Source organism: Herpailurus yagouaroundi, unplaced genomic scaffold (genome assembly GCF_014898765.1).
Source record: "Herpailurus yagouaroundi ecotype Mexico unplaced genomic scaffold, PumYag 195, whole genome shotgun sequence".
Lineage (NCBI taxonomy): Eukaryota > Metazoa > Chordata > Mammalia > Carnivora > Felidae > Herpailurus > Herpailurus yagouaroundi.
In genome coordinates this window covers 6031319-6045351 of record NW_024412426.1, presented here as the reverse complement: position 1 = coordinate 6045351, position 14033 = coordinate 6031319, and the positions used below count along the sequence as shown (strand labels likewise).

The window sequence follows — 14033 nt, the reverse complement described above, 5'->3', positions numbered from 1 at the left end:
CGGCCGCGCGCCCCGCGCTCCCTCCGCCTCCGGCCCCCTGCGCCGCCGCCCGGCCCGGGGGTGGGGGAGCCACGGCCGCCGGCGCCTGCTCCGTCCCCTCCCATCGCACGGCCCCTTCCTCCCTCCTCTCCCGGCCGCTCGCATTTCCTGCCGCCCGGGCTCTCGCGGCCCCGGAAAGTTCTGCCCAACTTTTTCTCCCCCCGCCCCGAGCGACCGGGCGCAGCCGGCGCAGTCCGGGGGCAGGTTGCCGCGCTCCTCCGCGCTCCGCTGCCCGCCCTCCCGGCTCCGGTCCTCGGGGAGCCGCAGACACCCGGTAGTCGCGGTCTGTCCCTCCCCTCCCACCTCACCCATCCTCCGCGGCCTTCTGGCCCCGGCCCCCCTCCGGCGGGACAACCCCGTGCCTAGGTGGCTCTCCTTTTCTCCTTGTCGGTGCGCCGGGATCGCGGCGGAAACCTCCCTCCCCTTTCGCCTCCTCCGGCTCCTTCCCTCCGCCCCTCCTCCGCCAGCCACTGGAATCAATTCCTTAGGGAATTGGGGCTCCGCCGCCGCCGCCACCGCCGCGGACGACAGCCTTTCCGCGCGGGACTCCGGGGCACCGACGGGGCCATGTAAGCAGGTAAGCGCCGTCTGCGGCGCGGGGAGTCGGGCCCGAGGTTGGGGGCCGCCAGGGCGCTCCGGGCGCCCGGCAGACGGCGGGGACCAACGCCGGCAGCGCCAGCTCGCGATCGGCGGCCCGGGACGCTGGCAGAGCGGTGGGGGGCGCGAGGTGGCCGGGCCGCAGGGGTTTTCTGTCCCGGTGGGAGCTGCCCGACCTGAGGCGCACGTCTGGTCTGGGCAGTGAAGGTGGAAGGTGAGCGCTGTCTGGAGAGAGTTTGCGGTTAAACGCACACCGTCGCCCCCCTCCTCCCCGTTCCCTCCTGCTTTTTGGGAACCGAGAGAGGGCCTGGAAAGGGCAGCTGGAGAGACCCGAGCGGTGGGAGCCGGAAGATGAGAGAAGAACGACGTCGCTCCGGCTCCGGCGGGAGAGGAACGCTGCTCCCCGGCCCCACTCCGCTCCCCGCCTGCCCAGGGGGGACGGGATCTTGGGAGGCAGAGGAGTTTTTATGCGCTCCCACTAGGCCCCAGCCTTGCCACCAAACTCCTGGCCTTCTTGGCCCCTACACGGGTGGTCGGGCTGGCTCGTAGGGACAAAACCTGGGGCCACATAATTTCAGAACAGGTTTGCACCTCAAACTTTCAAAGTTCTGAGTATGAACAAGTTCTGAGGGTGTTGTTCATAAGTCTCTCCTCTCTCCCGGGCATGACCCCTAAGTCTGGGTTTTGAATACTTGTTAGTTTTACACCTTTCTGAGGGAGTAGGGAGGTAGTGGTCCCCCTACCTAGCATTCCCTAACACTTCCTTCTGTTCCTGTCCCCCCACCCTCCAACCCCACCTACAAATCAAGGAGATTGTGGGGTTTGGGCTTCAGTCTGTCCAGGAACTGGCCCTTGCAGGCTCTTTGTGAAGGCGAGGAATCTCTAGACTGCAGGCTGAATATAGGGTTACAGGGTTTCCAGCAATGAGTTAATTTCTTAAAATGGCTTAGTTCACCCATTCATTCAACAAACCTAGCATTGAGCTTCTAGACTGTGCTAGGGAAACAGGATACAAAGGTAGTTCAGCAAGCTGTAACTGCAGCCTCCTGGAGGAAACCCACAGGCTGATAAGAATTATAGTGTAGTGAGGGAGAGGTGCTTTGAGAGTCAGAGAAGGCTTGGTTCTGTTGATGAGGGGGTGAGGTGTGCCCCGAGTTTACAGGGTTACAGTGGTGCTTACCTGTAGGAGTGATGAGGGGGGTGCATTCCAGGGAGAAGCAGCAGCTTGTGCAAAGTGAGAGTCATCCAGAAAAGGAGTTCAAAAAGCTGGCTATTTGAACTAGAGATCATAGCCCCAGCTCTTTGGGGTGTGATAGATAGATAGATAGATAGATAGATTGATTGATAGATAGATATCAGAAATTAAACTAGAAGCATGTTACCCTCTTATGAGTCTCTCTTTTTGGACACCCTTCCATGCCTTGCTGTTTCCACAAGCAGCAGTTGTGCGACCATCAACATTTTAATTGGCACTAATTGGCCTGTGCCTGTTTTCATTAGAATGGTACTTGATTCCCTTTTAAAGAGCCACTTGACAGCAGTAGGTGATAATACTGCAACTTTACAGAACCTTGCATTAAAGCCGCTTATCTTTTGGTGACGGGGTTAAAAGCTTGTGCCACGGAAATGATAGCCTTAATGAGTGGGGGCTAAGCGACATGATGCTCTTCTGCCTGATCTAAATGGGTGGCCGCGAGGTGCAGAAGGAGCCCATGTACGTGTCATGTGTGTGTTACAGTTTTCCTCTCCGTTGAAACGCCATTATTGCTTTAGCACAGTCGTAAGGATTAGTTTTTCTTTCTCGAAAACTTTACAAGAACAGGAGTATCTTCGGGCAAGTTGGGGTATCGCCTGATGGTCCAGGATTCAGCAGATCCTGCCTAGAGGGTTCCTCACTGTACCGTAGCACTCTGTACGTGGGTTGCCTTTCAACGGTGCCTCTTCCCTGGGCTGAAGTGGGACCGTACCAGTTTTCAGAGTGGCTGAGTCCTGGCTGACGTGGCAGAGCTGAGAGAGTACAGTTTGGAGTGTTTATCCAAGCCCCTCCACAAACACCTTCTCTTATCTCAAGAACAGCCCCTTGACAGGAGTTTTACTGGAGGTGTGGGACCTGCACCACAGACATGGCTGAGGGGAAGCCCTTTCTTGCCAATCCTCGTACTTGCCCGCCTTCCGTCATTGGTTTAAACACAGTTATTATTCACACTTTAGTTATTCAGGGGTGTGTACCCTGTGTGGGCTGGACAGCTCGAATGGAAAGAGAACAGTTAGACGTTCTCATAGGTTTTACTATGGAAGAACCTAAATAATTCAGAGAAAAATCAGAATTTTTAGGAGGGTTGCTGTCTGTCCTGAATGGATGGGCCAGGGGTCAAGAACTATGGAGATTTTTTTTTTTTTTTTTTCTCCAGAGAAGCCAACATAAACCCTTTGATTGTATAGTGTAGCCCACCTGGGTTCCATATTCTTGTTGTTTTTCACCTGCTATGCTGCCTTTGGATTTCTTAGTCACCAGTGGTTGTGTAGGATTGGAACCCATTCTATGCCTCAGCTCTGTGCTGTGCACTTTGTTAGAGATAAGGCAAGGGAAAGAGATAAGATGAAATACTTAATTAGCCAATTAAATCATTACTGCTTGGGCTGATTAAAAAAGAACGAGGGAAAACAAGTTTTGGTAATGAGGAGATTGAAACCGATGTTTGAAATAAGATCTCCCCTTACTGATTTACTTTGTGATCTCCCCTTACTGATTTAATTTACCCTGCCCTGTCTGAACCCCCTGGAGTGCTGCTTCTTTCTTTCTTTTCTTTTTTTTTTTTTAAGTATTTATTTATTTAGAGCATGGTGGGGTGGGGGGCAGGCAGCAGAGAGAGGAAGAGAGAGAATCCCAAGCAGGCTCTGCACTGTCTGCACAGAGCCCGATGCGGGATTCAATCTCATGAACCATGAGATCATGACCTGAACAGAAATCAAGATGACTGAGCCACCCGGCTGCCCCCCGGCCCGCCCAGTGCTTCCTGAGCAGTCCAAGGGGTGTGTACCAAGTTCTACAGCTTTCCTGTCTATCAGTGTGCTGGATGGAGTAGGGGATCCAGCTTTGGGAGTTTGAAATGTAGCTAGGTTTGAATTCCAGCTCCGCCTCTTTTCAGCTGTGTAACATTGGCCAAACTTTGCAGCCCTTTGGAGTGCTGTTCTTTCATCTACAAGGTGGGGCCAGTGGTACCTGACTTGCCAGGGTATTTGTGAATTCAGTGCGATGCTGTATGTTCCCTTCCTGACGTAGTGACTTGCACAGAGTAGGTGTTGGGTCAAGGATGGCTATTTATATGTTTGAGGAGTTATATGTGGCCATGAATGTGGTCTTTGTGTCATTTTTTTTTTTCCAGCAGCCTGAGTTCACATGCATGCCAACATACACATAAAGCTTTGTCTTTGACCTTTTATTTTCTTTCTTTTTTTTTTTTTGGTCTGTTGGCTCAACGCAAATGTGTTGGCTGGCAGCTTTCATGTGGCCCCTTATATAGGAGGAGGTTGAGAATTGCATGATCAGGCAGTAGGGAAGCTTGGGAAGGAAAAGCCACTTAGAGAAGGGCAGGGAAAAGAATCCTTTTCCCTGTATACCACTTACGAAAACAAGGGTCCGGTGTTAATATAAAGATCCTTGTATTTCTAATGTTGGAGTCCAGTTAATTAAAGAATGTTGAGAACAAATCTGCCTGCCTTTATTTTAGCAAGAATGCAGAAGCTAGCCAATCTTCACAAAGGAGTGTCTTTGCAGCCTTGATTTCTTTCCTTCTTTGAAGCCCAAATATAGAGTCAACTGCAACACCTCTAGTGTAATGCCAGCTCAGGTCTCTTGAACTTTAATGTTGCCTTTCATCTGAGAAGCCTAAAGTATTTGACAAACATTAACTCATTGATCTTCATATCAACCTCCCAACAGGAGGGACTGTTAGAAGAAAGGAACAGCTTGGAAAACATCAGTAGAGCAGGTTTGTAGCGTGTAATACGTGGTCCTGAAGCAGAATGGGTTGTTATAGCCAAGAATTGGTTAAATCCCCAGTGTGGATGGATTGCATGTAGGCCAGAAGGTCATGAGAGTGAGTACCCCATTGAGAGGTCAGGGGGAGAAAGCCCAGGAAAAATGCAGGTCTGGCTGGGATTTTTGTGCCAGGAGGGGAGAGGAAGTCCATGTTCCCCAGACCAGCCATGCCTTTGCCATGCATTACATGAACATTGATTATAAAAATAATCTCTGATTTATTTATAATTCTGAATGAAAGGATATGAGGCAATGCTTGTAGATGAGGGTTTAGAGCATCTCTGGATAAAAGGTAATAGTCCTTGTGGGCTAGGGGTGGTTATACGTCTTAGTTGGATTATAAATGGCAGTTGACATTGTTTTAATTTCCTTTCCCTTTTTCTTGTTGGTTCTGTATTTCTTGGCTTGGTTTTGTCTTTGTCTGACCTGTTTCAATGTCCTTGCTTCTGGACAAAAACATACTGTGGCCATTGTTAGACCAATTTTGTGCGTAAAGTTTGATAATGTGGGTAATTTAGCTTAGTTCCTTAGAGGACTAAATTAGGTCCTGCTCAAAGGTTTCGTCCTGAGCCTGGTTGGTTAGCTTGACCCAGAGGGCTATTGCATATCCAGAGATCCTGTAACCCTAGGTGGCCATCCCATAAATGCTTGATGTTGGGAGGCGTCTGATGAGAAAACGAGAAAGAGATCGGCTGATGGTGTGGCATCCTCTGACGAGCAGAATATCTTCTTCACGTTTGTGATGTTTGAAATTTTAGTACTGAACCACATTACTAAATTAGGAAGCTTTACTGTGTGGGCCACTTGCTTTGATCTAATTTGCCTTACAAACTTTTAGCTCACAGGGAAAACTCCCTCGGTGTTGGAAATTAGCAAAAGTTCCTAATGCTTTATCCTTTACTTACACTTAATTTCCTCAAGTCTTTAGAAATCTATTTCCTGGGAATTCTTTTTTTCACACTCCTTTCCACTCAAGTAATTGGGGCATTAGCTAAGGCAGTAGTAGATGTGAAACTCCAGTGGGCACCAGAATCACCCGGAGGGCTTGTTAAAACACAGATTGCTATTCTCCATGCCCACTCCAGCTTCTAGAAGAGGCAGTAGGTCTGGGGTGGGGTTTAAGAATTTGTGTTTCTAAGGAACTCCCATGATGCTAACAGCCCTGGTCCTTGACCAGCTGCATTTTGAGAATCACAGAGCTAAGGAGTCCGTCCAGCCCTGTCCTCAGGCTCATAGTCACTTAAGATTTTTACCATACTGGTTTGAATGGTCCTGTTGCTGGTAGTCTGTGGGCTCTGGAGAGGCCTGGAGTCACTTAACAACCACTTAGCCCCAGTCCGGCCCAGGAGAGCATGAACGACATGTTTCCATTTCGGTGGATCTGCTTGGTTCTCATCGCCAATCCAGACCCCCTTCTGCTTGGTTTCCATCAGTTTGGTTTACCTGGTGCTTCTATGTCTCTGGGCATCCAAATTCCACGTGTGTCAAACTGAACAGCGTCTGTGACTCTGCCATTTGTTGAGTTAGCTGCCGAAAGCCAGCGTTTGGAGTTCTCTTCAACACCACGCTCTTAGCACCCCTCAACTTCTGCTTGTAAACCCCAATAATGAACCTTATCTGTCCTTTGACCCATAGAATTTGCATCTCCAAAATATCTTCACTTTGCTCCCCTCCCTCCATCCCCACTGCCTCTTGGGATCATGCAAGAGCTTCAGAGGTTGCCTTTAATAAATCCTTCATCTACTCTTTCCTTTCCCAAAGAGGTTTTTTTTTTTTTTTTTAAACAAAACAAGACAAGTATTTAAATTCTCTTGATTCTTATTACCTGTGTGATGAGGCTTCTTTACCCCATGACTACCTTCCCATTCCCATCTGCCGTGCCTTCTCTCTGTACTAGCGACCTGAGACTTGGTGACGGTTAATTCCCCTCTTCTTCGTCATACTCTCACCCGACTGACCTCTCCCCTTTCCTACCTGTGTGGCCCCTATGCATTCCACTAGAGCGTCACCTTCCCTGACATTCCTTCCCACCACCAGTTAGGCATTCCTTTCTTTATCGTCCTAACGCACTTTGCACTTACCTGTGTTGGCAAGTTGTGTCTCATCATATCATATGTGTTTGTCTCCGTGTCTCCTGTACTGAGTTACAAGCTTCTCCACCAGGAACCCCATTTAGTTGGTTCAGAACCAGAATCTCCATCCTATGTGGATGTAGGACACCAGTCGCCATGGCTTACCTGTATTGCTGCTGATTCCATCCCAGCATTCATAGCACTTGAAATGATTTTATTAAATTTTTCAGTGACCCTGTGAAGTGGGTACAATTATTCTTTCTATTGTTCAGAGGATGGGATGAGGTTTTATTACTTATTCTCTGATAGGACGTTCAGTGCTCTGGGAAAGTGACGTCATGTTAATGACTGTATGTGATTTTAAAAATTAAACAGGCATCAGTTCATACACATGATATACATCAGTATCTACACATTATACATATCTTACTTGTTACTTAAGGAGATGAGTCACATCCCTAAGCTGTTTCCTGAAGTTATTGATGCTCTGGTTCTTAAGAACCTGGTAATTTTGCTTTACTTGGAAACTTTTGAAGATGTGATCATTTTTTCCCCTCATTTTTGAAACCCAGGGATGAAGGGAGTGTACATATCACACAAGTGGGAACATGGGGAGGTTAAGGCATAAAACAAAATTGTTTTTGCAGGTTTAGGTACATTTATTAGAATATGCTTCACTTCCTTGCTATGCATTTTGTACCTGATATTAAAGAGGAAGAGGCAGAATTACTCATTATTCAACCTCTGAGTTTGTAGTTTTTATTTTTATTTATTTATTTATTTATTTATTTATTTTTTAATTTTTTTTTAACGTTTATTTATTTTTGAGACAGAGAGACAGAGCATGAACGGGGGAGGGTCAGAGAGAGAGGGAGACACAGAATCTGAAACAGGCTCCAGGCTCTGAGCTGTCAGCACAGAGCCCGATGCGGGGCTCGAACTCACGGACCGCGAGATCATGACCTGAGCCGAAGTCGGCCGCTTAACCGACTGAGTCACCCAGGCGCCCCTGACTTTGTAGGTTTTAAAATGCGAGAGAGACGCTCCGACACTGTCACAGCAGAATTGCCAGCCTCCCTGCCTTTAGTCAAGACAGCCTGTCCTGCATGTAGAACTGTCGTAAGTAGCAATGGTATCTTTGATATTATCCCCCGAATCACAGGATTGGCTGTTGCCATCATGTTAGTTCCCGAGTAAGAGGGATTAAGGCAGATTTCATGGTCGTGAAAGTGAAATTGATTATGAATTACGTGTACACACGATACACACGTCATCTTGGTATTTGAGGTTCTCCATGAATAATAACCCAAATGATCTTCTGATTTCTTCAGATTTATGTCCCACTGTTCGCCGGGGTTCTGTCGAGCTGCAGCTGCTTCCTGAACAGGCCCAATAATTTCTTCCACCTATGGTTATGCTGTTGCCCTGCCCAGGAATCCTCACACTCAGCATTGCCTGTCAAAACCATCCCTTGAGACTCGCCGCCCTGGGCAGCCTACCCCCAGCTCATTCCCGGGTCAGGTCCTCCTGCCCCAGTGCTCCTGGCACTTACCAGGTTGTGTTTTGTGGCCTGGCTGATCTGCCTCATTCCCCTCCTTGGTGTTAGCCAGAGCCAGCCACCTGCCCCACTCCTCCCCGCATCCTGCCTAGGGCTCAGCGCAGACTGTGGCCTTTCTTCTGCTGGTTCATTCGGGTCTGCTTCCTCCTTGCCCCAGGAATGGCCTCCAAGGCTGAGGCTGCCCCTTCTCTCTTCATTATGACAGCCCTTCAGCGACGACAGCTATCTCGACACCTTTCTGTCGCCTGCCCCACTGCTGCCAGCTGTGGAGGTCGGTCCATCCCCTGCATTACAAGAGGCTTGTTTTGAACGCGTCTGATATTTTCTCTCCCCTGCTTGAAATCTGTCTTGCCACTTTATATTGTTTAGAGATACTTGTGTGTCAGTAGTAAAAGTATAAGGAAACACCAGAAGGATAAACACTAAATACAGGGGATGGGGCGTGGGGTGGAGGTGAGGGCTGAGATGTGATGTGCTATTGTTTTTTTCCCCAAGCTGGGTGATGGGAACATGTATGTTTACTATATTCTCCTGTAGGTCTAAAATACCTAGTTTATGGGGCGCCTGGGTGGCTCAGCTGGTTAAGCGTCTGACTTCGGCTCAGGTCATGATCTCACGGTTTGTCAGTTCGAGCCCTGCATCGGGCTCTGTGCTGACAGCTAGAGCCTGGAGCCTGCTTCAGATTCTGTGTCTCCCTCTCTCTCTGCTCCTCCCCTGCTTGTGCTCTGTCTCTCTCCCTTTCTCAAAAATAAATAGACATTAAAAAAAAATTTTTTTTTTAAATACCTAGTTTAAAAAACACACAAAATAGCCCACGGTTAAATGCAGACTCCCTAGCAGAGCATTCAAGACTCAAACGCTTGGGGCCCCTGGGTGGCTCAGTTGGTTAAGTGTCTGACTCTTGGTTTCAGCTCAGGTCATGATCTCCTGGTTTGTGAGATCGAGCCCCATGTCGGGCTCTGTGGTGACAGCTTGGAGCCTGCTTGGGATTCTCTTTCCCTCTCTCTCTGCCCGTCCCCCACTCGTGCTCTCTCTTGCTCTCTCTCAAAATAAATAAACATTAAAAAAAAAAAAACAAAAAAGACACATGCTCTTGTTTCCACCTAACCTGACTTTATTTAGCCTCTGCCGTTCTTGGTTCCCTGTCATCCTTCTGCAAACATTTCTCACATTTGAAACCTTGCGGCTTTGACTCCTACTGTTACCGCAACTGTTCCTTTAAATTCTCTGTCACACCTGGTCACATAATAATCTCCTTTGTTTTTTAATGTCTAGTATGATTCTTTTGTCTTCGGAGATGTTTTGCATCACAATCCCTTTTTATCATCAGGAGAGTGCATTGCCACTTTGAACTGTCTTCCTACCATGCGTCACACGTTCTTTCCTGATACGTATTACATTGTGTTATGGTCATTTGCTCATCCCTCTCCCCAAAGTCGTGAGCGCTTCAAGGATATGTTTTGTGATTTACTTCTCTTTGGGGTCTTAGCACCTGCTGCAGAGTAACAGGTTGGGGGAATTGTTGAGTAGAAGTAAGATTAATGTGTTCAATTGAAGTGTGTGTGTGTGTGTGTGTGTGTGTGTGTGTAAGTATTTCCAAAAAAACTTCAAAGCACATTGAAGGGACAATCTCTTGGGCTCAATATCTGAACCATAGGCTGTCAATTGAATGGGTTTACATGTGGAATTCCTAAATCAAACTCAGGTTTTTTAAAAAAAAAATAATTTCTTCTACTTTTCCTATTTGCCTTATGGTGTTGGGTGGTGATTTGCTTCTTTTGGCTTCTTCCTGTTTTTTAGCCCTGTGCCCTCTACCCCATGGCCATGGAGCATGCTGGTGGTTTGTGTAGTAGGGCCCCAGGGTGGGTGTGAGTCTAGGTTTGGGAGTAGATCTGGGCTGTGAAGTGGTACCACTTGTTGGAAGGGTGATTTCTGCCATCAACGCTTACTTACTCTGGGATGGAGAAGTGACACATGCATTTAGAGAAGAGGCAGCAGAGTTTATTTTTGTGGCAGACGTGTCCCACTGCAGAGCTATAATAACCGTAATGAAGGAGGATTATGCTGCATTAGGTTTATGAAGGGTGTACTAGTCTGTTACCAGGGTCAGTGGTGGCAGCTCCAGCCAGCAATTAGGTTTCATTAAAGACTCCAGCAGGCAATTAGCATTCTCTTCTGCCAATGAAATCCTGTGATCTATTAAGCATATTCTTTTTTGCTATACATTTTGTAAAATGTGCATTAGATGATGAAGGTATATATATATATTTTTTTTTTTAGACGTACGTAAGTCTCCAAGTTATTTAAAAAAACGGGGCTGATTTTTCGACTCTCTGTGTTTAAATGAAATCCATGGGTTACACTCACATTCTGTGTGGATTGTACTGTTTTAAAATCTGCCCGTTTACAAAAGGTCCTATCAGTTCTTTTATTCAAAGGCAAGGAATTTGTTATGGAATATTAGATAATTATGTGATTTATGAGGGAAACATGGGACTGATATGAAACGAATTAAAACTTTAATATAATGAGATGGCATCTACGGATCTTAATGATCTTCTTTAGAAAATTATTGTTTTGCTTAAGAGGCATCTAAAAATAAAGTCTGGAAAGGATGAATTGCGCTGGCTTCTGCGGAGCAGCTGTTTGGTTGTTTTCAAAATGAGGCTTATTTTCCAAGTACTAGGTTAGGTACAAGTGTGTATTTCATGTCCCTTCATCTTGATGAAAGTGTTTAGGCATTTAGCTTTGCTGTGAATATGAAGTGATGTTTACACTAAGTTATTCAAAGGAGTTTCCCCCCTCCTTCCTTCTTCCTCTCTCTGCTCCCTTCTCTTCCTTTCTTTCTCCCTCCCTTTCTAATAAATTGTCTTCATTTGGAGGCTCCTGATGGGTTAATTACTATATATGTATTCAAGATTGATATTTATCAGGGATGATAAAAGGGAGAAATGCACAGCACGGCAGCACGTCAAGCCAGAAGTTCAGTGCAAAGATCTGTAAAGGATGCCTATTTCCATGGGATAATTAGGCTCTCTCCCTATCATTTGATTCTCAATTCATATTATTATTTTTCTCTTTTGTAGGCTGGTAAAATGGTAATAGTGGATGAACATAGCACTTTGAAATCTGTGTATGTGAATTTGTTAAAGACTCCCAAGAAGTCATGCAGTAAACAAAAGTGTGTCAAAGCTGAATTCATTTTAGTAAGGACCTATTTTTTTTTTTTAATTTGCTTTTATGAGACACATGTAATCTCAAGGGACACTGATTATTTCTCTCTAGAGGAAGTTTGGTTTAGAAGGTCCCTGGAATAGAGAAGTCCTGACTGTTATCTCTAAGAAACTCAACATAAATTAGAGTACAGTGACTTAGATTATTAAGATGGATAAATATCTAAAATCCTCATCAGCCGACCAGACCTAACTTTTTAAAAACTAATTAATTGGATTTTTACTTGGAGGGATGGGAGCACAGGAGAAGAGCAGGTTTAAAACAAAATATCAGGAATCTGTTCACAAAACTACCTTTCAGGAAAGTTTCAGGAACAGTAAACATCTCGTCTAGTTTTATGTATTGATGCGGCCGAGAATAATATTCAGATTACATTCACACGGCACTATAGGAACCACATCCTTCGAGGAGAGATTTAGGTGTAGTCAGTGGTCCCGTCTAATTGAGGCCAGAAGCTGGCACTACTGAAAAATCTTGGTTTTTCCCAATTCTGGCAATCAGCCCTCCTCCCCTCCTCCCCTCCACCCCTCCTCCCCCTGTTCCCCCCTTGCTTGTGATCCTGCCAAGAAGAAAGCAGGCAGGCTAACGAGGTATAAACCATTGAGGGCTTCAGAAAAGTCATTGCAATCATTTTATTAATAGCTGCCACTGTTTAAGTTGTTTTGTGTAACGGGGCGTTTTTAACAAGGCATTGTGGCTATAACATGATCAGTTTTTCCTCCACCATGGCCCCTTTATTACCTCAAGGTGATGTGCTCTGTATCCCCGTCATCATTTGTTTCCTGTCCCCATTTGCGACCTTTTTACAAAGCAGAGCTGTATGTATGGAAACTCTTTGCCCTCTACAACCTTTAAACTCATAACAATCTTATGAAAGAGATGTTATTTTTATCCATAGCTTGTCCGCGAGAAATACGGGAGGTGAAGAGGTTATTTGTGAAAGTCTTGTGGCTAGTTCGTGGAAGAAGTGAGATTTGAACCCGTTCTCTCTGGCCCCATAGATCAAGCTCCTAAGCATGACATTAGGCCCACAGGTCTGTGCTGGTCAGGAACATCTGTTTTTTCTCCCTTCCTCTCTCTTTCTTTCCTTTCTTCCGTCCATCAGTTTGTTCAGTAAATGGCTTTTGATGTTTTTCAAGGAAGGAATGTCTTTCTGTGGTTATAATCTTTCAAATAATAAGCAAACTAATAATGTCACTACTGGCCCCATTTGACTGGCATTTGAAATGTGCCTCATTTGAGTTCAGGCAGACGTAAGTCTCAAATACATACCAGAGTTTGTAGACTTAGTACAAAAAAAAAAAAAAAAAGGGAAGAAGAAGGAGAAGAATGTAAAAACAACGTAATGTTTTAAAATTGATTACATGTTGAAATAATATTTTGGATATATTGAGTTGAATAAAGTCTATTCGAATTAATTTCTTGTGCGTTGCTTTTTAAATGTGATGACTAGAAACTTAAAAATAACCTGTGTGGCTTGCATTCATGGTCCACATTACATTTCTTTTGGATAGCACTGCTATCGATAGGAATCAGATTATTCCTGGGAGGCCTCGTTTGGAGGGGTGCCTTAGAGGACCCAGGGCCAGTGGATGGAGAAATTAGCAGTAGTTATTGGTGATGGTAAGGAGCAAGCCTGATGACACCTTAGATGACCACCAGATGGAGACTAGTATTAGCTGGCATTTATTTACTACTTACAGTGTGCAAGTACTTTGTCAAGCACTTACGTGGATTATCTTTCTGATCCTTACAACAACTCTGTAAGCACTCTCACAGACTTATTTTGTAGATGAGAAAACCAGGGCTTAGAAAGGCTAAGGGACAGGATCCCACAACTAGTAAGTACTAGTTTTCTGTGTCACACCATTGACATGCAAATACTAGTCCATGATAGAGCTGAGAGGCAAATCTGGGCCTGAATCCAGAGCTCCTACTTGTAACCATTCTGCATCACTGCCTCCCAAAGGCAAGAGCGACAACATTCCTTAGAATGGATCCAGAGCAGTTCTTTATTGGTTGAGGGTCTATGGAGGGCATACATTCTCCTCCCCAGTACTGGCAGATAATCAATCATCTTGGACTTAGGGAATATGCACAATTGATGTTCCTGAGAATGATCTCATGTAATCAAGAAATGCTGACGTTATGTTTGATACACTTCGTTTACTAGTCCAAGGTTGCCTTACTGAGGAAGATACTTATCAGAACTTGATTTTAGAAACTTGAAGCTCACTTCTGATGGCTTTTTAACTGAGAGACATTGATGTATTTCATAGCAAGTACAGATTTTGTAAATATAAGCGTTAAATCTCTGCCCTGAAATAACTACAACGCTAAAAAAAAAATTAAAACTCTACCTACAAGTCTATTTCTAGCTATTTAAAATTTTTTCATATTTTTCATATTTTAGTCTTTGCTCACAAATGGATATATTTTTATAGTTTCTTTCTTTCTTTCTTTCTTTCTTTCTTTCTTTCTTTCTTTCTTT

The 14033-nt window shown here is 45.4% G+C and overlaps 1 protein-coding gene across 2 annotated transcripts in view; it reads left to right on the top strand.

Moving 5' to 3' along the window:
- Positions 1–31: 31 nt before the first annotated feature.
- PTPN14 (protein tyrosine phosphatase non-receptor type 14) overlaps positions 32–14033 on the top strand; it is a 172778-nt gene continuing 158776 nt past the window's right edge. Inside the window, exon 1 of one of the 2 annotated variants that reach the window (XM_040446458.1) lies at positions 32–616. The gene's annotated coding sequence lies outside the window, so the exon portion shown is untranslated. The remainder of the gene's footprint in view (positions 617–14033) is intronic. The other variant, XM_040446456.1, reaches the window with a different exon arrangement.